This window comes from Vipera berus (assembly GCF_964194415.1).
Source record: "Vipera berus genome assembly, chromosome: 3".
Taxonomy (NCBI): Eukaryota; Metazoa; Chordata; class Lepidosauria; order Squamata; family Viperidae; genus Vipera; species Vipera berus.
The window spans coordinates 35815593-35837215 of NC_138204.1; the positions used below are offsets into that span (position 1 = coordinate 35815593).

At 42.7% G+C, this 21623-nt stretch overlaps 1 protein-coding gene across 1 annotated transcript in view; it reads left to right on the plus strand.

The window, feature by feature from the left end:
- The first annotated feature begins 9280 nt into the window (after positions 1-9280).
- NAV1 (neuron navigator 1) overlaps positions 9281-21623 on the plus strand; it is a 257735-nt gene continuing 245392 nt past the window's right edge. Inside the window, exon 1 of the mRNA XM_081322449.1 lies at positions 9281-9465. The gene's annotated coding sequence lies outside the window, so the exon portion shown is untranslated. The remainder of the gene's footprint in view (positions 9466-21623) is intronic.

A 21623-nucleotide genomic window follows, 5' to 3' on the forward strand; every position in this document is an offset into this window, starting at 1 on the left:
GCAGCAGAGGAGGCGTTCCGGTGGGGAGTGGCAGGACGCTGGGAGGCTCAGCCCACGAGGAGGAGCAAGAGGAGAGTGTTGAAGCGTGGAGGAGGTTGCTGTGCTGACAAAGAAAAGACCAAAAAATCGTTTTCTAATTCTGTGACACTCCGGCTCTTAAGGGGGCAACAGTAGAGGTAGCTTGCTTGCTTGCTTGCTTGCTTGCTTGATTAATTAATTAATTAATTAATTAATTAATTAATTAATTAATTAATTAATTAATTAATTAATATTTATATCGCTGCTCAACTCACTTTACGAAGATAAAAACTCAATATAAAAATAAGCTATACCCTCCCTGCCCCTGCAACATCAATCAATCATTTACTGTACAAGAGAGCCCTAGCACTACAGGCCTTCTCTGCGGTTCAAGTGCTCTCTCTTAGACTTTGCCATGAATTGAAACCGCAGCTGACATCTTGATCCTGATTGCCCGTGCCCTTCAGTCCGGTGAAGTTACCCTGCATCACTGAGCAGATCTGCAAGAACGTGCCCAGTGATGCTTTCCCCATAGATGGAAGCCATCCAGTGTACGGCCCAAGACTGTCAGCCAACTGTGGAGCACCAAATCCATCTGCAGAACAAAGCATGTACATCAGCTCTGGAGAAAAAAGGCTGCTTCCACCATGCTATCTGGGCACTGGAGGAACACGTATTGTGGTCCCTCTCCTGTTCCACCAGAGATGGATCTACTCGTCGTCAGTATTCAACACTCCCAGCAGAAGCAACTAGGCATTGCCCAATTCCTAGTTCAGACGTCCTGACCTGGCACCAGTCTTTGCTAACGACCTACTTCAACCTCTTTCTGGCGGCCCAACTCAACATCTGGCCTGCCCTTGGGTGGTGTTTTTGCTGGAGAAAGAGAATCCATCGATTCCAGGTGACTACCAGCCTATCTTGATTGCATCTACCATCCCTGGCATCTTCCATAAGATCCTGGCTAGGTGACTCCATGATACACTCATACTCTCCTCCTTAAGACTGCTTTCTCGAGGTGACAACTTTCTTCCACTCCATCTTCCAAAGGGTCCACATCAGTTGAGTGCTTTCTACCATGCTCTTCCCAGATGCTGCCAAGGTCTTTGATACAATTTCCCAGAAGATACTCCCTTGGGATACTTCCAGTTCAACATCAAAGATGGAGTTTTGGGAGTTCCCTGCTTCTCCATTTCCATCCCACATCTCCAAAAGGACTGGCTTGGGAAGGTTGCATCAAATCCCACTGCACTGTTGTGACAAGATGCCTTTCTCTCCCTGGGATCTCACAACTCATTAGGCTGTGTAATCTGAATTCCTTAGTTGTTACCTTCAAAGCAGAAGTGTGGTCTGAGTGGAAGAATCTACTCTTGCAATCCATCAACAACTGGGAGCTGAGTATCCCTAGCATGAATGTAGTCACAAGTGGCTGTTGTGCTCATCCTGGGTATTTCCTCAACTGTACCTGTGGGGCATCCAATTGAAAGGTGGCCTACTCCCCACCAAATCACTTCCCTTTAAGTCACCATCAAGTGCTGCAGAAATGTCTACCGTGCCCTCAAAATGCTCAACTAGCATGAAGTCACCCAGTCATGTTCTTCAACACCTGAACAACTCCTGGGCTGAGATAGTGTCTGCTCTTGGGTCAAGCCCATCTTTCCATCCAGTTCTTCGTTCATCAAGCCAGACCTGGTTGTGGAAAGGATACATCAATTGTGGATCCTTGACATTTTTGTGGCTACTCTTGGCTACCAAATGAAAGAGTCCTGGGACTTTAAGTTTGCAAAATATAAACATCTGGCAGATGTTTATGTGGCAGATCTTCTTTGCTGGCCTGCTTCTTCGGTTCCAGTTCACCACCTACCCATCATCATTTCCAAATGGGGACCACTCTACAATCCATCAGTTAACAGGCTCCGTGCTTTGGATTGGAACTGCCAGGATACTATGAGCCTTTGCTTACTTACCATGAGTGGCTCACCCAAATGTTATGATTTGTATACCTGTGGAACCAATATTGGCTGTTCCTGGATTGTCTGAACAAAGCTGCCAAGTCGCTTTGATATCCCAGGAACATAAGCCTTGCATCCCTCAGTTTAATCATAAACCAGGGGTCCTACGCATACAGTATTGTCTTGGGCTCAAGATTTCTTCATGCAGAGTATTTGCCATTTTTATGTCCTAAGCTAAAACAGATTCACACTCTAATCTATAAACAGTTGTTTCAGTTAATGATTTCCTATGCTACGCATACTCTCTAAAAGAACTCAGTCTGGACTGGACTTATCTCAAAAAAAGTAGCATAACTTTGCAACCCTAGGCTGCTATCTCTGACATCAAAAATCAGAAAGAATTTGATAGAACTTTTTCAGGCTAACATATTTTATTAAAATTGGCAAATGGCCATACCTGAGAATTGCAGTGGTAGTGTGAGGACACAAAGTGGAAAGGAAAGATCACATAAAGGGGCAGGGATAGGAAATCCAAGGTTTGAAATGTTTAGAAGGGAGTTTGGTCAGCTCTTCTAAGCCTGTCTTTCAGCATATGCACTACATTTCTACAATGTTTGTACCTTCAAATGATAGGCTGTGCTTTGGATTTTGAACATAAGAGCTGCAAAAAGAACTTAGCTTCTGCACGTAACCTTATAACAACCGCACTTTCCCCATTGCTCTTATATTCAGTTACTTAGGAGTAAGTTCCATTTAACGCAACAAGTCTTATGTTTGAAAAGAAATGTAATGTTGTCTTATTAGGTGGAATCAGATCCTGTGGCTTTTCACGCATTCATACACTAAAGCTCCATTTAGCCTGAGCTTTAGCAATTATGCCTGAAATTGATGAAGAGATGCAGCTCAACCACTTTTGAAGACCACTGCATTCCTGTTTCTGATTTATGAAGTTGCTGCCTATTGGCTATTTCCTCATACAATTAACTACTAAATAGTAACCCAGTCAGATATGATGCCTTCCTCCTTGATCAGACAGCCACAATCATCTAATGACTGCAGGATATTTTTGTAGCCCTAATTTATACCCCTGTCAGCCCAGTTAAGCAAACCCTCAAACTCTGCTTTTCCCAGCGCCTTACTTCCTCCTCTTTCAAATTTGTGCTTGTTGCAATGAGCATAAATCGCCACTACGTGTCAGTGAACCTAAGCACTTTGCTCAGAGATGGTCCCATAGAGAAATGTCCAACTACTTCTAATATTTCATTTTGGAAGAGGTTGAACCATCATGATGAATGACATGCGTCTGGTTTAGATATCCTAGCTGCCTCCCACCCACCCATCCATACACAGTGTTTGTGGGCATTCCAATTCTTTCTTCCCTTTTATTATTAAACTTACTTGGTAGAGGTAAGAAAATCTGCTTTTTTTTCTTCCTGCATTTTAATTTTCTTGTAGCCTCTCAAATTAGTATTATGCCTTCTTGCCTAGATGCCCTGATGATGACAATTCTAAGGACAATTAGCTATTAATTCTGGATGGAAAGGGGGCAATATCTTAAGTATTATTTTATTTATTCAATGATATCCAGACTTTACATTCAGGAAAAGGGCTCTCAGCATTTTGGACTGCTTTAGAATTATAATCATAAAAATTATATAGAATCATTTACATAATAAATGCATATTTCATATCTTCAGTCAATACACATCCCTTAAGTTTATTATTTATTGATTATAATTTTTATAGCTGTCCACCTCATATGAATCTGGGCAGCTTACAACAACTAATGCTTGACAAGCATGAAACCTAAACACAAGCCTAGTAATATCCTAAGTGCCCATTTGCAGACAGAGATCCCAGAAAACAGAAGACACTTGGTGCTCATGTTAGCCAGTCTACTTGCTATAAAATTCAATTTCTACAATATTGAAGTATTTTCCTTAGATGGATGCCCTCTAAATCTTTTTTTTCCCCTGGCCTCCTGAGATGTCTCTGAACACGATACCTACATTTGAAGATGATAACCAAATGATAAATGCCATTTATCCTGCCATTTTGTGATGGAAAAAATTGGCCAATATCCTGGAATCTGTAGTCTGGCCAACATAGTCCATAGGATAGGAAACACTGAAACATTATTTAAACTAGGCACATTATAGGAATCATTCTCTAACTCTCCCCTAAATCTCTGTCCTGTTTTCTGCTGGTGTAATATGGTCGTAACCTGTTTTATGATTCAGACATGATTGAAACCCTTAAGGGTAGCCTCTAGGGAAGGTGCCCACCCCTAACCTACAGGGTGCCTTCCAATATGATAGGGTTACTCCTAGGATCCTCAACCAATGAGATCAATTGGCAAGTGCTTGCTAGGAATTCTGAATGAGCATGTATTTATAATGCCAGGAAGGTATTAAGGAGGAAGCTGATCCTACTTAAACTAAATTTGAACTCCCCCCCCCCCACAACCAGAAGTGTGAAGCAGTTGCCTGAATCTGTGCAGAATGCACATTTACTTTTCCACTGATTTTGCAGCAGTCAAGTTCCTGGATCAAAGGGCAGACATTCAGGAAGGCATATGCTTTGACACATCTGTTGTTAAAAATTGAAAATTGAGCATGATCATATAGGGCTGAGTGGAAACTGGGACAGCTGAGTTTAATATTGTGGCAAAGCAGCTGCTTCTCTACTCAGGAGATGTGAGGAGATGGACCCTCATGAACAATTCATCCTAAACAAATCTTTTGAAATGGCTATACTGGCCTGACCACCTATGGATTCCATGATCTTTGCCAAACAAGATGTTATATTTTGTTCACTGGAGAAATGGACCCCCCCTAACTATTAACACCATCCTGCTTGGTTTAGATGCAGAATTAGCTTGACATATCTTTCAGCGTAGATACGGGATCCTGCAATGCAGCAGTGGGCATTTCTTGTGGATCATTCTGGCATAAAGGAAGTGTGAGCTGCTCATCATGTAATGCAGGCATGTCAAACTCACTACGTCATGTGATGTCGCGTGACATATCCTGACTTTTTCCCCATTGCTGGCAATGGGGTGGGCCCGGTTTTGGCGTGATGCATCCGGCCGGCAGTTTGACATGCCTGATGTAGTGAGTGAAAGTTATTACTGAATTCTTATTTAATAGTGAGAACAGAGTTTCCCTGAGAGCAATTAGAAGTGCTAATGGATAGTGGGTCACTCAAGGGAAGGAAAACATAAAAAGAAACAATTGCATTGTTTTCTTCATCCTTAAGTCAAGGATTAAATTTATTAATACATGCCATGTAATGACTGATGCTGATGTTTTTTTTAATAGCAATCCAGAGAGGTAAGAAAGGTAGTCAGCTTTCTCATGGGCCAATAGAGATGCTGGATAACAGAATACACAGGATACCAGAATAAAAGGATCTTTTCAATCTTTTCTTGCAAATAACATAATTTCCAAATCTGTAGGATTCTGCTGACTTGAAATTGTTAGTGTTGCAACTGAGCATATTTAAAAGACCCCAGGATGAGGAAGACTGCTTGCTTTATGAAATGCATGAAGAGGAGTTTTGAAGGAGAATATGAATTCTAAATTACTAATATAGAAGACAAAAATGATGGGTTCTCAGATATTATCTGCTAACTTCCAAAGATTGCATTATAACACCTAACTTTTGGATATGCTGGTTCACGATAATATAGCAAGAATCTAATCAGCACGGTCTGCATGCATGTTTTCCTGAATCAGTAGAATTTTTCATAAAATCATGTTTGAAGCTATCATCATCATCATACCATACAACAGTTTTGGCAAGTAAAATTTCCAAATCATTTGTATGAGTTTGTTAGGTATAATTTCCTACAGCATAGGTCAGGGGTCTGCAACCTTGACAACTTTAAGACTTGTGGACTTCAGCTCCCAGAATTTTTCAGCCAGCTGGCATAGGTCAAAGGTTGGGGTCTTCAATCAGTTTCCATGATGAGTACTGTAACCTTTCCAGAGCAATTGCAGTTAGTCCTCGACTTACTATCAACCTTGAGTCCAAAATTTCTGTTGCTAAGTGAGACATTTGTTAAGTGAGTTTTGCCCCATTTTACGACATTTAAAGTGAATCTCTGCAGTTCTTAAGTTAGTTAACACGGTTATTAAGCAAAGTCAATTGGGAAGCCAGATTCACTTATCAGAAGGTTGCAAAAGGGGATCACATGACTCCGGGACACTGCAACCACCATAAATGTGAGACAGTTGTCGAGCATCTGAATTTTGATGCTCGACAACTGTCTCACGTCCATGGGGATGCTGCAATGGTCATAAGTGTGAAAAATGGTCATGTCAGTTTTTTCAGTGACGTAACTTCAGACGGTCACTAAATGAACTGTTGTAAGTTGAAGACTTGGTTAAATTCTCAATTTCCATTGCTACACATCCTCTGCTTATACTTCTTGTACATCAATGTGTAGAGATGAGATACTGGTAGATTGCTGTAAGACTTGCCATAGGTTTACAAAGGGTTTTGACTCTAATGTTGAACAATAAGAATTTTTCTTTCTTCTTTTCCTCTTCTAAATTTATTTCACTTTATCTTTATACCATCTCACTCCTTTTAAGAACTCTTAAAAGCTACGTAATGCCAACATTGCACCTCATAATACTTATGACAATACACTACAGTGTTCATGATCCAATCTCTACCCCATAATCTCAGATATTAAAAACTCTTCTCAGATAGTTCTGTTTTCACTGTCGTTCCCAATATTAGGAAGGAGGGCATAATAGATAGATTATTCTACCCAGAGGCCTGGTTCGTTAGCCAGAAATGCTGGCTTCTGATTAATCCTCCCCAAACTCCCCTGGCAGGGGTAAACCTCGCCTTTCCTTACTTGGAATGCATAGACCAGAAACTGCTGCTCTTGCAGCTATCTGGGTGCCAAACCATGTAGAGCCTTATAAGGCAGAAAACCAACACTTTGAACTCTCTATCCAACTTATTGGTACTTAATGCAGAGCCCAGAGCAAGGGTGTTACATGAAAACAGTCACTCTCACATACTCCCAAGAGGGCTACTGCATTTTGCACCAGCTGTAGCTTCCAAGTAGTTTTTAAACAGCATTGCAAATTTGTATGCAAAAGGTGACAAAAGCATTAAGTTGCTGTTGACAGAACCTCTTTTTACTGAAAAGGGCTGCAACTGGCATTTTCTCTGAATGTGCAAACAAGGGAAATTTGGGGTGAAAATAAGAGTATTGAGTTTTGTCTGAAATGATTACCAGCCAAAAATGGATTAGCCAATAGGGTACCCAGTTACCCAATGTATTGAAAGCACCTAATGAACACAAGCCTTCACTCAGCCACTACTTTCACATGAAAGTCTAATAAAAATCAGAGGGGTATCCTGAAGTTGCCCATTTAGTTTTTTTAAAAAATATGTGCTATTTTTCATGAACCCAGTTGATTCTCCAAACCGCATTGTTGTCTTCAGAAATGGACTGCTGGGCATGTCAATTCTGATAATGCTAGAGTCCGTCTAGTCACCACAGCTTCAGTCCTTCTCTCAGTGTCTTTTGATTTCTCTCTTCCTGCTATCATTCTTTGACTAATTTGGTATAATTAATAACTCCACCACCATTTGTCTTTGGTTACTGAATTATGGTCATCCTTAATTCATAAGCACACAGGTCCAAGTGCTCACATATTTTGTTCTTTTAAAAGTGGCTTAAGGTATAAACCAGGGGTAGGCAACCTCGGCTCTTTTATGACTCATGGACTTCAACTCCCAGAATTCCCAAGCTGGCTCAGGAATTCTGGGAGTTGAAGTCCATGAGTCATAAAAGAGCCAAGGTTGCCTACCCCTGCCTTTAAATTGAATTAAAATGTTTTACCTGCATTGGGTAAAGTGGTTTGGGGTAAATGAAGGAAAACTTTGAGAAGCACTGTTACATGGAATGGCCAGATGGCAAGCTAAAGTAAACTTGCTTTGCTTCAGCAGGTGATGCTGAAAGTTAGCACAATCTATTACTATTATTCTTGCAAAGAAAGAGCTGAACTAACAGGTAATGTCAGTTGTAGAGAATGTGGCTTCAAAGAACGTGGAAGGTGACTGTCAGGTGAACTCATCCCACCTTCACTATAAAATTCCAATTCCAGTGAGGAGGAGGAGGAGCCTATGAACCGAGACTGGCAGTTTCACCTGTGTATTATTAAATCCGCCTGTCCAGCAAGTCCATCATTCAGCGACGCTGGGACGTTTTGGAAGACATTTGGCCAGACTCAGAATTTTAGCTGGCAATCAAGATCAGTTACGCCCAGTTTCTGCAAAGTATACGGACCCCTTTTTTTATCAAAGGCTTCTGAAAACCCAAGTGACTCCTTTCAGACGAGAAAACGAAGATAAGAAAACTCCCACGCTGGAGTTTAACAGGGAGGTGGCGATAAGACCAGCCCCACAGCTAGATTCTAAAAACAAAGCTGCCCCCTTCCCCTCCCCCCGCAATCTATCCTTTTCTCCCTCTCCTCCACGGAAAACGATGCAATTTGCCCGAGTGATCAGGCTGTCCGACTCAGTGCGCCGAGACACGCGGTCCTCCGGGGAAGCTGGAAATCGCGCCGCAGCTTTTCAGTGCACCACGCCCGTCTCGGTCGGAAGATTGGCATTGTTACCCCGAAGTGGAAACAGCCGAAAGCTGGAGGAGAGGTTTCATTTGCGGGCACGAGCACACGCGCGGGCACGCAACGCCTCGGAAAGAAAAGCGCTGGGTCTGTTGCCAAAGACTCTGGATCGGCGCTTTCTGAACCCGGCTTCAGACACGGTCGTGGGAAGGAAGGGGTTAGTCCCCAGCTTCTCTCCGCCCTCCCCTCTCCCCTCTCTCCCCCCCACCCCGAGAAAATCTGACACAAGGATAAACAGATTGCCTCCCACCCTCCCGCCAGCCAGCCACGATTTGTGAGACTTTCTGAAGAAAGGGGGGGTGGGGTGGGGTGGAGGGAGGGAAGGAAGGAAGGAAGGAATCTGGGAAAGAAAACAAGGGGAACCGTCCGCCGACGTGTGAGCGGGTGGGTGGGTGTCGCGTCACACTAGCCCGGCATTCTCTCTCTCCCAGCAGCCTCCAACCCCGGGCTCTGCCGGCGGGACCAAAAGGTCCACGTAACCGCCCTTCCCAGCCGGCACCCCGGGACCGGCACATCCTGCAGGAGGCGGCCACTTGGTGTCCCGGGGTGAACCGCAGAGCTGCTTTTGCCAGCTTGCCAAGGACGGGAGGAGGAGGAGGAGGAGAAGAGGAGGGAACCCATCTGCGTGCCCGCCCGTCGGACAAGGAGGAAGCCTGGCGGCGTCAGCCACAACTACTCTGCAGCCCGGAGCAGCCTTGGCGGGCAGCGCGGACGACCCCGCGAGGGAGACTTTCGGGGCAGAGGCGGGCGCGGCGCGGGGACGGGACGCGCCTTCGGCAGCAACGACGCGCAGGGCCCCACGGAAGAAGGGATGGAGGGTCCCGCGCAGACCGCCTAGCCGGGTGAGTGCCCGGGGCTGCCCTGCGGGGCTGGGCGGGGGCTTCGGCGGGGGATGCTGCTCTCCACGCGGCGGCCCGGAGGCCGGGGCAGGAGGGGCTGCCATCTGGTCCTTCCCTCCTGCCAAGCGGCGAAGGTTTAGGCGGGGCGGCGGCTGCGAAAGGCGGTGCTGGAAGTGGCTGCCGGCAGAGAAGGCGCCCTTGCTTAGCCGGGCTGCCGGAGGCCGAGGCCAAGCTTGGTGCTGAGCAGCGGCTCGGCAAGGCGGCCTGCCAGCCTCTGCAGACGGAAAGCGCCGCTGGGGAGAACCCAACTCGCTCCTTCGCTTCCGCCCGGCGATCCCCGCCTGGATCCTCACTCCAAGGAGGAGTTGTGGTCCCGCTCCCGTCGTGTTCAGCCAGAATGGCAAACTGGGGGATACCGTACGAGGTGTCTTTATCTGTCTCCTTTATACTTCGGCGAGAACTCGAGGCTGCGGAGAAACATGCAGGCGCTCTAACAAGAGGGTTCCTCCCAGCCTTTATTATTATTATTATTATTCTTGCCCTTGGACTGCTAAGAGGGAATCGGATTTTTCCCAGGGGTGACCAGAGAAAGTGCTCTGCTTTAGAAACGGGCCGCTTCTCTCCCACATCGTATACACTCCCCTCATCTCGTGCCGCGTGTAGTGTGGGAGAGTGACTGGCTTTCAAAAGCTCCCCTTACAGCAGGCTTGGTTATCATTAGGCTTTTCTCTCCAGTGCTTACAAAAGGGGAGTGGGTTGTTTAAATCAGCCAGACAAGGGAAGAAAAATGCTTTCCTGGAAGCTGCTTAATATCTAGAATTGCGGCAGTTAGAAGCGTCGTCAAGGTTCAGTGGTTAGGGAGCTGAACTGTTAGGCAGGCCAGTATTTTTGAGGGGAATGCTTTTTTCAACCCTCCTTCTTTTCACTGACTCCTCTACCAATGTACTTCCTTTCTCCATTGTTGCTCTTGCCCATTGAAGTCTCTGGCTGAGCAAAGAAGAGGCGGAGGTTTGTAACTCTTAGAATGACATTTGAAATGATTCCTTTATTTTTTTTAAGCAAAAAATATTGATTCAAGAGTTATAAATACTAAATCATAATTTGGTGGGAACACATAACATCTTGGGTCCTTTCCCAGAAAAAGCCGAGCAGAATCCTTTTTTCCTTAGACATGAACACATTTGTCTTCTGCAGCTGATTTCATTGTGTGCCAAACATCTCTGGAGGTTTGTCTGTCTCAGGGAGCAGCGGTCCAGTGAGCCCCCCCTCCGCCCCCCCAAGAACACAAGGGCAGGGAGAAGGGCTTAGCACACAGCCTCCTTTTTTCTCAATATCCAAACTTTAGTCTTCACCAGTGTATTTGGAAGGTTGCTGAGAGCTTCTGAGCATGACACAAGGGCTAAGTCATTTCTGGTCAGTTTGTGCCAGGAAATAGATCAAACTGATTCACAACAACTCAAAGGATGGTTGGGGGAAGGGAAGAAGGTATGTGATCATCAAAAGGCCTTCCAGTCTTGGAGGAAGCTGATAAATTCTAAGGAACAAGCTTAGTGAACAATGAGCAGAATTCCTCTGTTTGGAAAATCAAATGCCCTTTTGTTTTTCCTTTTGCTGCAGTGTGTGTGTCCAGGGGCACTTTATTGCTAGTTTGTTCTGAACTCTGTTGCTTTACCAAACGGTATTTGGTGTTTGTTGTTATGTACATAACAGACACATGCCAGGCTTATGATAAAAGACGCTTTGCCAACAGACTGAACAAGAGGCAGCCTAGATGCATAGCAGGCGCAGACAAAGAGAAGTAAAACAGCAGGGAGAAGAAAACAGTGTGTGTCAAAGGACCTCCCATAGAAATGGATAAATAGGGCGTTTTAAGAGGAAGTTGGCATACATTTTGATAACCCCACCTGCCAGACCAAAGACCAGATGCTCGATCTTTTATGATCCTTACAAATGGCTAGAGGACGTTGATTTGTGATGATTGAAAAGTCCCTTCTAATTTTTTCAAGACTGCTAAACATTTGTTCCTTAGACTGAGTTTGTGAACACTCCAAGGTGACTGCAATGTCTGTTTTGTTTTTGTAAGGGGTCCCATAAAACTGGGAGAGGGTATATTATCATTTTCTGGGGTACGGGAAGAGGGAAAAAAAATCTGTCAGGATGAAACTGTGAAGTACGTCAGACGCAGCACACAATAGCTTTGTTTAAGGAGGGGGAAGCCAAAAGTGGCCAGTTTGGCACAGTCCTTTTCAATATGCTTTTCATTTTCTCTTTCTCTCTCTCCTCACACCACACTGTTCTTGCATCCCCTGCCCCTTCTCTCTTACTCATTAGCAACCACTAGCAACACTCCTACTGTAGTCACAGAAGTGTCAAACTCGCAATGTCACCTGACGTGTCGGGACTTTTTTGCCCTTGCCAGCAATGGGGTGCACGCGGTTTCGCTATGATGCATCAGGCCCAGATGACACCCCTGCTGTAGATGAATATGAGAATAATCTTGGGAGACAAGAGGAAAAGCCATAACCACAGATAAAAGAAATCTGAGTCCAAAGGAGGGATGAGGTGGATACTTTTCTTTCTCTCTTGCCTTCAGTTTCCCAAAGAGATTGCTTGCCTTTCTGGTGAAGTCTGTCAAGCAGGGAAGGAGGAAGGAAGTAGTAGCAGGGTATCGTCTCTGCCATATACCCTTTCAGGAAGGAAAAAAAGAGATGTCTCTGGTCACAAATGCAAGAGTCCTCCAGGATGCAAGGATTTGGAGCTTTGCCAAGTAATTTGGCCATAGAAGCATCATCCAAGTTAACCTCCACCAACTCTGTCTCCACCTGCCTTCAGCATGGCACAATCATGGCCTAACAAACCCTCGTCTTTGTATCATTTATATCAGCCCCCCCTCTTTCTCAGGTTGTGTGGTTCCTTTTTTGTGCTTATTTTTGGTCATCATTATTATTCATTTTTGTCTTTTTTCTGTGTATTTTAAATGTTTTGATTTGTGAACTGCCTACACATGTTGGGAGAGGCAGCATATCATTTTTAAAAAGTAGATTTTCCTTATTTCATCCTCAGCTCCATTAACTTTAAATATTCATGGGCTACACAGATATAAAAACATTTCTCCCTTTCCCACTGTCCAGCAGCAGCTTAAATGCATGTGAAATCTGCTATCTTTTGCTTTGGGAACTAAATCAGGAGACCTGTAGGGAGTGCAATTTGACACAGTTTGGGGAGGTGTGGGGAAGTCCCGTCCCTTCTGGGGGTAACTTAACATTAATCAAAGCTATTTCTTTCACAGCCTTTGTCCTTTTCATTAGCACACTGTTTCATGACTTCCTTTCATCCGACTCTCTTCTCCAGTTTCTGTTTTGACACCAACTTCTCTCTCCAATTTCCCAAACTTACAGGACAAAACAGACCACTGCTACTTTATTTTGGGGGGAAATTTGCTGATTTGTCTTAGAATTGTTTAGAAACCTCAGCTGAATGACCAGTGAATAATAAGGAATGTCAAAGCTGGCTTTTGTTGCTTATTTGCCACTTTTCCTGTATTTGTCAATTCCAATTGCTTCCCTTTCCATTCCCCTTGAAGACTGGTTGACCATCAGGTAGTCAGGTTCAGTCCTCCCATTCTAGAGGACCTAACGGATAGGGTAAGGTCTACTTCTCTCCTCTTCAGAGTTATTTCTACCATGGCATCTCCCCAAATTTCTTTATTTCATGTTATTTCAGCCTGAGAGACACCCCAAAGGTTGGAAAGAATTGGCAAATGAGCCAGCCTAGAGAAGATGATCAAAAACCTAGAGGAGACCCACCTCATTCCTACTGAATAAAAGAATTTAAAATAGTATTCGCTTTTTAGGTGATGACATGCTGAAAAGGGATATAAAGCAAAGTCAGAAGATACAATCAGTCACCATCTCTGTAATGGATTGGCACACTCACAAATCAAGACAACATCATTTGGCAGCAACTCAAAACTGACATAATAGAAGCAACACAGAGACTGAGTCACTTTAAGCTGATTCTAGGATGGGTGGAGAACATTGATTCAATAATAGAGGAAGACCCCTTCCCCATGGATTGCACAGTGCTTCAGGGTATGCAATCCATGGGGCTCAATTAGATGTTTATTTTCATAAAATATTAAATATGCTCTTTTGGGGTTTCTCTGCATGTGTATGGTGAATGTGATATGGAACCAGGGCAGGAATAGGACTAGAGTCATATAGAAAAGCATTTTAAAGCTCCCCTCCATCCATTCACACTCAATGCTTGGCATCCCATAGTCTATTGTGAACAGCAGGACAGCAGAACAGAGGTTTTATATGTGAGAAAAATAGAAAGCAGGGTGGGATAATTATAACCTGAAAGCCAAGTACTTTTAAATGTGTGTGAGGAAATGCCCTTACACAAAACACTACTCAAAAAACACTCCTGGCAGTGGCTTTAAATGGAATGAAAAGTTCTACTCCTGGGCAAGATCATTTTCAGGCAGGACATCTATGATATCTGTAGAATCCTTGTGGAAACGTTCTCCCTGGTTCTAAAGCCCTGTATAGAAAACAAATGAGCTTATGTAAATTTGGTTGGGTTTACATAGTATCTTGGGAGAAGGAAATTGTGAGATCTCTAATCTTTGGCAAAATTGCTGCTCTGCAAATTGCTTCTCCTATGATGGGTTTAATAATGGAACTGGCTGGTATCAAGTGGGACATGTTATGGAACTCTCAACTCCAATGACTCAGATGAAGTCATGGCTGGCACAGATGCTACAGGAGCTTTTTCCAGTCAAAGGAGGGAGATGCAAAAGTTGCCGGTTCAGCTCAAAGATAAGAGTAGCTCTTTGCAGTACACTTGCAACTACTATCGATTATGCAGCAGGGAAGTTCAAAAGCTAAGCAAGATGATTTGGCTTGCCTACGCATCATGGAAAAAGACTTCTCTTTCAAGTTGGCAAGAGTCAGGAATAGATTCCTGGAAGAGGATCCCGAGAAATAACTTAATATGTTCCACAGATGATGCTTATTATTGGACTAGATCAGCACAAACAGCCTTTTTAGCTTTCAGTTTTACTTAGACATCAATTCTTAAGTGGTGGGTCAGAGTTCATTGAAAAACCTCTAGAAGGGCAAGGAACTGTCAGCCAGGTTTGCCTTGAATGATGAAGGGAAATGGGATAAAAGAAATGAAAAATAAGTCTTGATGGAGGAAATGTCTAATCGGTGGTCCTCAAACTGAGGCACAACTATATAAGTGCATTTTCTTATATAACTATCCTGTCTTATTCAGTATGTGTTTGTGGGCATGTGTGTGTGTATGCACACTCTAGATAATATAGCTGTTTTTGATTGGTGGTAGCTGAAGCTCTTTTTCTGGAAGGACTCAAGATTAAATTTTAGGGGAACGTGCATATACAAAATGAAGGATTTGAATATCTCAGATAATGTTTATAATGTTTTGCCTTCTGTTACCACATTCTATAACCACACTGCATGCAGGTCTACTGGGGGTGGGCAAAGGGGGCAGGTGACAAAACTGCCACTTACAAAAGGGTGGCACTTGTGATATGCATACTACAAGATATTGACGTCATAGTGCTTATTAGTGAATGCCTATGCTTGGGATTAAGTTACATTAAAGGTCCTTTTCTCCCGGATGAACCAAAACACTTCTTTAGAACACCACTGCTTATCTGAAGGTATTGAACCTGGCCAAGTAGTTCTGATGGTTTAAAAAAGAGTGTCTCAAAAGATTTAGGCTTTGTCTTTTTGACAAGTAAATCTTGCAATCTGTGTGACTGATGAAGCTTTAATGTCCCTGGGAGAGCCCTTCCCTTTGACTCACCACTTGGTGGAAAGGCAAGCAGGAGACTTCTCAGTGGCTGATTATAAGCTTTGGCCCTCCCATCAAGAGAGAGCAAGGAAGCTCTTTCTCTTCTGGTCTTCCACCAACAGGCAAAAACATTTTTTTTAAATCATCATCCTCATTATCATCATCATCATCAGGCTCTTGGAAAATATCCTAGGGTACAGGATGGATACTCTTTGATTTATTTTTAATGATAATTTTGTTGCACTTTTAAGAGCCATGGTGGCATAATGGTTAGGATGCAGTACTGCAGGCTACTTCTGCTGACTGCTGGCTGTCAGCAGTTCGAATGTCACCAGCTCAAGGTTGACTCAGCCTTCCATCCTTCCGAGGTCGGTAAAATGAGGACGTGGATTGCTGGGGGCAATAGGCTGACTCTGTAAACCGCTTAGAGAGGGCTGCAAAGCACTGTGAAGCGGTATATAAGTCTATTGCTAAGAGCACTTTTTTAAACACGTGTTTTAAAAATGTGCTACTGATAGCTGTTTTTCACTCTATTTGATATTGTAATCAACTAATAAGTAATTTTAACTCCAAACTCTGAATTATGTTCAGGGGTCCATGTATAGTTACATCAGCTCCAGTTTGATTGGTCCTTTTGAAATGAATTCATGAATGTGAGTGGAAACCTTTTAGTCTCTGGGCAGCTTTCATCAGCCTTTTGGGGTTACAGAAACCTCTTCAGTCAATCTCATCCAGGAAATTCCGGGCCGGATAGTGGCAAAAACAGTACCTGGCTGCCCAAATGTTATCTGACTCTTTCCCACTGTCAGAAAAACGGGTCCCCAATGGAGGAGACAAATTTATAAATAGGCTGCTAGGATTCAGAATTTTTCCTGTGGAAAAAGCAACTGTTCCTGCTGTGGTCGACAGAACAGGAAAAAGGTGTTTCCTCTTGCTGAGGTCTGTGGCATGGCAGATGGACTGTCCTTTGGGACAAGACAAGTGAAGCAGTGGAGATGAAGTGAATCCCATCTGCTTTGGGCTTAACAGCATGCTGCTCAGTCCTGAGGGATGGACAAAGCTTTTTATGCCCACAAGAAGCGAGAGTTCAGATGGGTTCTCTTCTGTCAGCCCTTGGGCCAAACAAGACTTCCTGCTCCCAGAAGGCTTCAGGATGATTCTTGATGCACCATGCATCCTATTAGTCTAGTGGCTGCAGAGGGAAAAGAGCATAGACCTTGAGACCTGGTAAGATGTTGTGAAATCCCATAGATATTTCCCCTGCCTCCTTCCTGAACAGTCATCAGCTTAGAGAAGTTGGCAGTTTGATTTATAGATTAAACAAAGTTGACCATTTTCCTTATCCTGGCCTTTTAAGTATATATCTCCTATTGGGAAATATTGAGAAATTGGAGGAGAAAACAGAATAGACAAATTGCTCTGAAAACAGAATAGACAACATGGCGGAGTGTAGACAGAATAGACAGCATAGGTAATGTAGAGAAAATGAATAGATCTCTCCCCAAATATCAGAATCCAAGTCATCCATTAAAACTGGTGAAAAGATTCAAGAAATATCAAAGCAAGAGTTTTCCCCCTCCATATGGTGCATAGCTAACTTATGGACACCTTTACCGAAAGATTGCAATATAGATAGCTAAAAGAATAAGGCTATCAAGGTTGTTTCTTCTATTTTCTCAGTTTGCCATCTGTGTTATCTTTTAATGATACCTGGGTGGTTTTTTTTCTTGTTTAACGCTTTGTCATGTTGGTTGAGCTAGGTAGCCATGTAAATACTTAAATAAATAAATCAGGCCATGAATCTGCAAGATTTTATAAACCTGTTGAAATACAACTGCTGCTTTTCCCACACTTACAGAAGACTGAAACTAAATGTCAATTCATGGATTTATTAACAGCTACATTTTACTCCAGCCTTTTTCCTTTTTAAAAAACTTAACCATCTTATTTGGATTGTGGAAAGGTTGAATGTTACTTTGATTTTGAATTGCGTTTTGTTCAATTTTCTTTTTTCTTGATATGGAGAAATAGTGCAGCAGGATAGCACAGTGGAAGAGGCAATCAGTCAAGTTTAAAAACTGCTTACTCATTAGTGTTGCCTGCCTGAAGTCAGTGAAAATACTTGCAAATGAGAAGCTTTAGGACTGAGCTGTTCTCTCTTTCTATCCATGTTCCTCTGTTTCTAATTTGTTACAGTTGTCAGAATTCCTGGAAACACATTTATTAGCTTATTTAAGCTATTATAATCCAATAGTAATGTTTTGATTAAATTCACTATCTGGATGTTTCAGCAATCTATTCAATCTGCTATGCTAGATTTCTTTTGAGGATTAATTTGCATTTAACAGGATTATGCTGTAACGCTTTACTTAGCTACCTGGAAGTAAGCCCAATTAACTTAATGGACCTCTGAGAAGACAAGTTTAAGTGAGGATTGTTAGAGGGATTTTACACCTCCCCACTCCTTGCCCCCCCCCCCCCCAGTGTCTGGAAACCAACTTTACTAAACAGCTGTTTCTCTTACCTCTTACTTGTTGGACAATATTTCTCAATATGAAATCTCCAGATTAGCAAGAATAGTTATGCAGCCCTCCTACTTAACAACTGGTTAGCCAGCTCTCATCTAGCATGGAGCAATAAAACTGGAAATGGGCTGTATCCATCTTTAAGTTAAAATGCCACATTGGGTGGAAATGGGAATCTAAGTTAAACAAATGAAGGGCTTGATCAGAATCTCTGCTTCCACTACCAACAAAAGAGGTCAGTGAATAAGAGGGAACACTCTGAGCTTCCAGATGAAACTGAACTACAACTCCCAGCAGCTTTAATGAGCATAGCAAACGGTGAAGGGTTATGGGAATTTTGCAGAGCTCCAAATAATCAGCCTTTTTCACCATGTTGTTCTTCACAGGTCCATCTCCCATTTCCATTACCTCCAAGACACATGCCACACTATCTGGGGGTTATGGGAGTTGCAATTCAACATATTTTGCATATTTGGTCAGAGAAATCTAGACTTTGATGTTTCTTTGAACAGAAGTGCTTGAAAAGGATAGGCAGCAACTATCTCTTGGTATTTTTCCTGGGATTCCCATGCATTGCCAGGAGAGGGAGCAAATGCCTCACCGTACTTACTCAAAGCACAGCCTTTTTTCCCCCCTGATGAGTTAATTACAAGTCAGCTTAACATCCTTTTTAGCCACTACTGTTAAATCAGCCTCTGCTCTCAGCAGTCAGTAAATTAAATGAAATCAGATCATGGGGGAGGGGGGGGCTCTTCAAGTGATGGAGAACCCCTGAGACTCAGCAAATTAGGGGGATCGATAGATGACACTGCAGAGCTTGCATAAACATCCACATCTATGATGTTGAAAAACAACACAGAAATTCTTTCGGTCAAACAGGCAAAGTACTCAGGTCAAGTGCAGTAATTAGGGAGCCCTGGTGGCTTAGTGGTTAGAATGCAGTACTGTATGCAAACTCTACCCACAGCCAAGAGTTCGATCCTGACCAGATCAAGGTTGACTCAGCCTTCCATCCTTCTGAGCTTGGTAAAATGAGGAGCCAAATTTTTGGGAGCCATATGCCAATTCCGTAAACCTCTCATAGAGAGGACTGCGAGGCACTATAGATCTGGTATACATCTAAATGTTATTGCTAGTGCTAATACTATTACTATTTAGACTCTTGGGCTGTTCCTTAAGCTCCTAGGTAGGGCAAGGTTTTAAAATAAATGTGCTATAATATAGTATAAAGTACTTGCTCAAACTTAGTGTTGTTAAGACTTACAGCTACTGAAGGAAATCAGCTTCTAAAGCAGGGGTGTCAAACTGCCGGCCCATGGGCCAGATGCGTCATTGCGAAACTGCACCCACCCCATTGCTGGCAATGAAAAAAAAATCATGATATGTCATGACATGTCACCTGACATTGTGAGTTTGACACCCCTGTTCTAAAGCTTATGGATGGGAGAGATCCTTTAAGACATTCTGCCATTAGCCATATTTCGTATCTTATGCTAAGGGAAGATGAAAACTTACCTCAGATCAAACTGCTTACTTCTAAATTATTAACTTAGCACTTGTTTAGTTATTTCTGGGTTCGTGCTAAGACAAATGTGGCTTGAAAATCAGAATATTAATCCAGCAGAAGGATTAGTTTTGTGGTCACTCTGTTGAATATATCTTGGATCAATGGTAAATCATGGCTAACATGTGCAGATACATGTTAAACTAACAATAGAAAGCAAGATAGTTGTAATGGTCAAAGACACTGGGTTAGAAAGCAGAAGACCAAATTTCAGGCCTGCTGGCTAAGTAACTTTAGACAGGCTACTCTCAGGCCTAGGAAGAAAGTAATAGCAAACTATTTCAAAAAATGTTGCCAAGAAAACTGCAGGGATTTGTCCAGGCAACTGTCAAGAATCAAGATTCAAATGTAAACCCCCCCCCCAAAAAAGAGAACCAAAACTCATTAAAATAAATTCAGTTAAAGTTGCATACTCAACTGGCACTTAGCTCTTATTCATAAAATTCAGTGCAATAAATGTTTTGAGCACATGTAGTATAATCATATGTGATCATGTATGGTATAAATGTCCACTCAAAAGGATATCTAACCTAGGGAAAGGTATACTTCATTTAGTTTGCTGACTCTATACAAGATAAGCCTTCTATATAGTACAACATACACTTAGCTATTCTACCTTTCCTCGAAGAAATGCAAGGCATTTGTGTGGAAGGGTTTGACACTGTGATAATAAAGGCCAGCTGCCTGGCTTATTTCAATGTATTTAAAATGAATGACACCATTGCATTTTAGAATGTATCAACCCTTGATGTAATAACCATCACTGGAGGGTTTCATCTTAGGGTTGCTTGAAATCCAGATCTAAGCAAACATAGTTTAATTTTTTTAAAAAAGAACACCTGGCAGACAGGAAATTGGCAGTGAACTCTGCCTACCCAATGTGATCCATGCTGATTTAATCTTAAAAGATTGAAAGACAGATTTGTGTTCAATATAGGGCTTGGATTTGCACTATGCCCTTAGATCAAATAAGTTGCTGAACTCGGATATCAACATAAACCTGAGTTGTTCTAAATATGGTTGTCATGTAGAGGTTGTGTAAATCCAGCCTGTTTGGTTAGCTTATGATTCTATTTATTAGGATATGTCATAGATTCTTTTTATGCGTACTCAAGCTGGTATGCTCCCAAACACACGTGAGCCAACAAACCAGGTGCCTAGGCAACAATCACAAGCACTCACAGGCAAGTACTCACTGCACACTACTCCACTCTTTCCACACTTATCCATTATCTCTCCTACTGCTCCTCCAACCACTATTCCTTGCAATGAAAGTCCTGATGGAGAACAGTCTTTTTCTATCTGCTTTAGGCTGCTTTATTTCCCCAGATGACCACACACCCCAACATTCCCTCCCGAATTTCTACTCAGCTTTTATAGCTAACAGTTGCTGTGCAGGCTAGGAAGAGGCCTTAAAATGAGAGAGCAAAAGTAGCACAGGTGCTGGCTATTTTGCATACAGACTGTCCTCTCACAGAACGCAAACCCAGAAAATGATTTATATATTTTATTCAATTTAGCACCACGTAACTCCAGAGCAATTCTGGATGGTTCAGAGTATACAATCAGCAGAATAAAAACAATTGATAGCCAGTTTCAATGTTTGTATAATCTTTGCAAATATATAAAAAGTAAATCAGGTTAGAGGGGAAGGGGAAAATTAAGGATTATGTCTCCTCCACTTTTGCTAATTTGCAGATATTTCAGAACAATTAGTTAATAATAGCCACATTTGCAAGATATAATGATTCAGAAACTAGTTAGCCACATCTTACCCTAGTGTACTGTTAACTGAATAACTGTAGTCAGATTATTTATTTATTTATATTTATTTATTTAATTGGATTTGTATACCGCCCTTTCCCGAAGGACTCAGGGCGGTTTACAGGGAATTAAAACAAGAAATACAAAAATTAAAAACAATTAAAAAGATTATAACAGTCCCTGAAAGAGTAAAAACCCCCAATTAAAATTAAAATTAAAATTAAAATTCTCAGCCTGGGCCAGAGAGCTCGAAGAGCCAGGTCTTCAGGTCCTGGCGGAATGAACGGAGGTCGGGGGCAGTCCTCAGCTCCACGGGCAGCTGGTTCCAGAGGGCAGGCGCACCCACTGAGAAGGCCCTCCCCCTGGGCATTACCCGCCGGCAATCTTTTACCGGCGGCACCCTGAGAAGACCCTCCCTGTGGGAGCGCACTGGATGAAGGGAACTTGATACCGGCAAATTCTTTCCATTCCCAGATCATTAA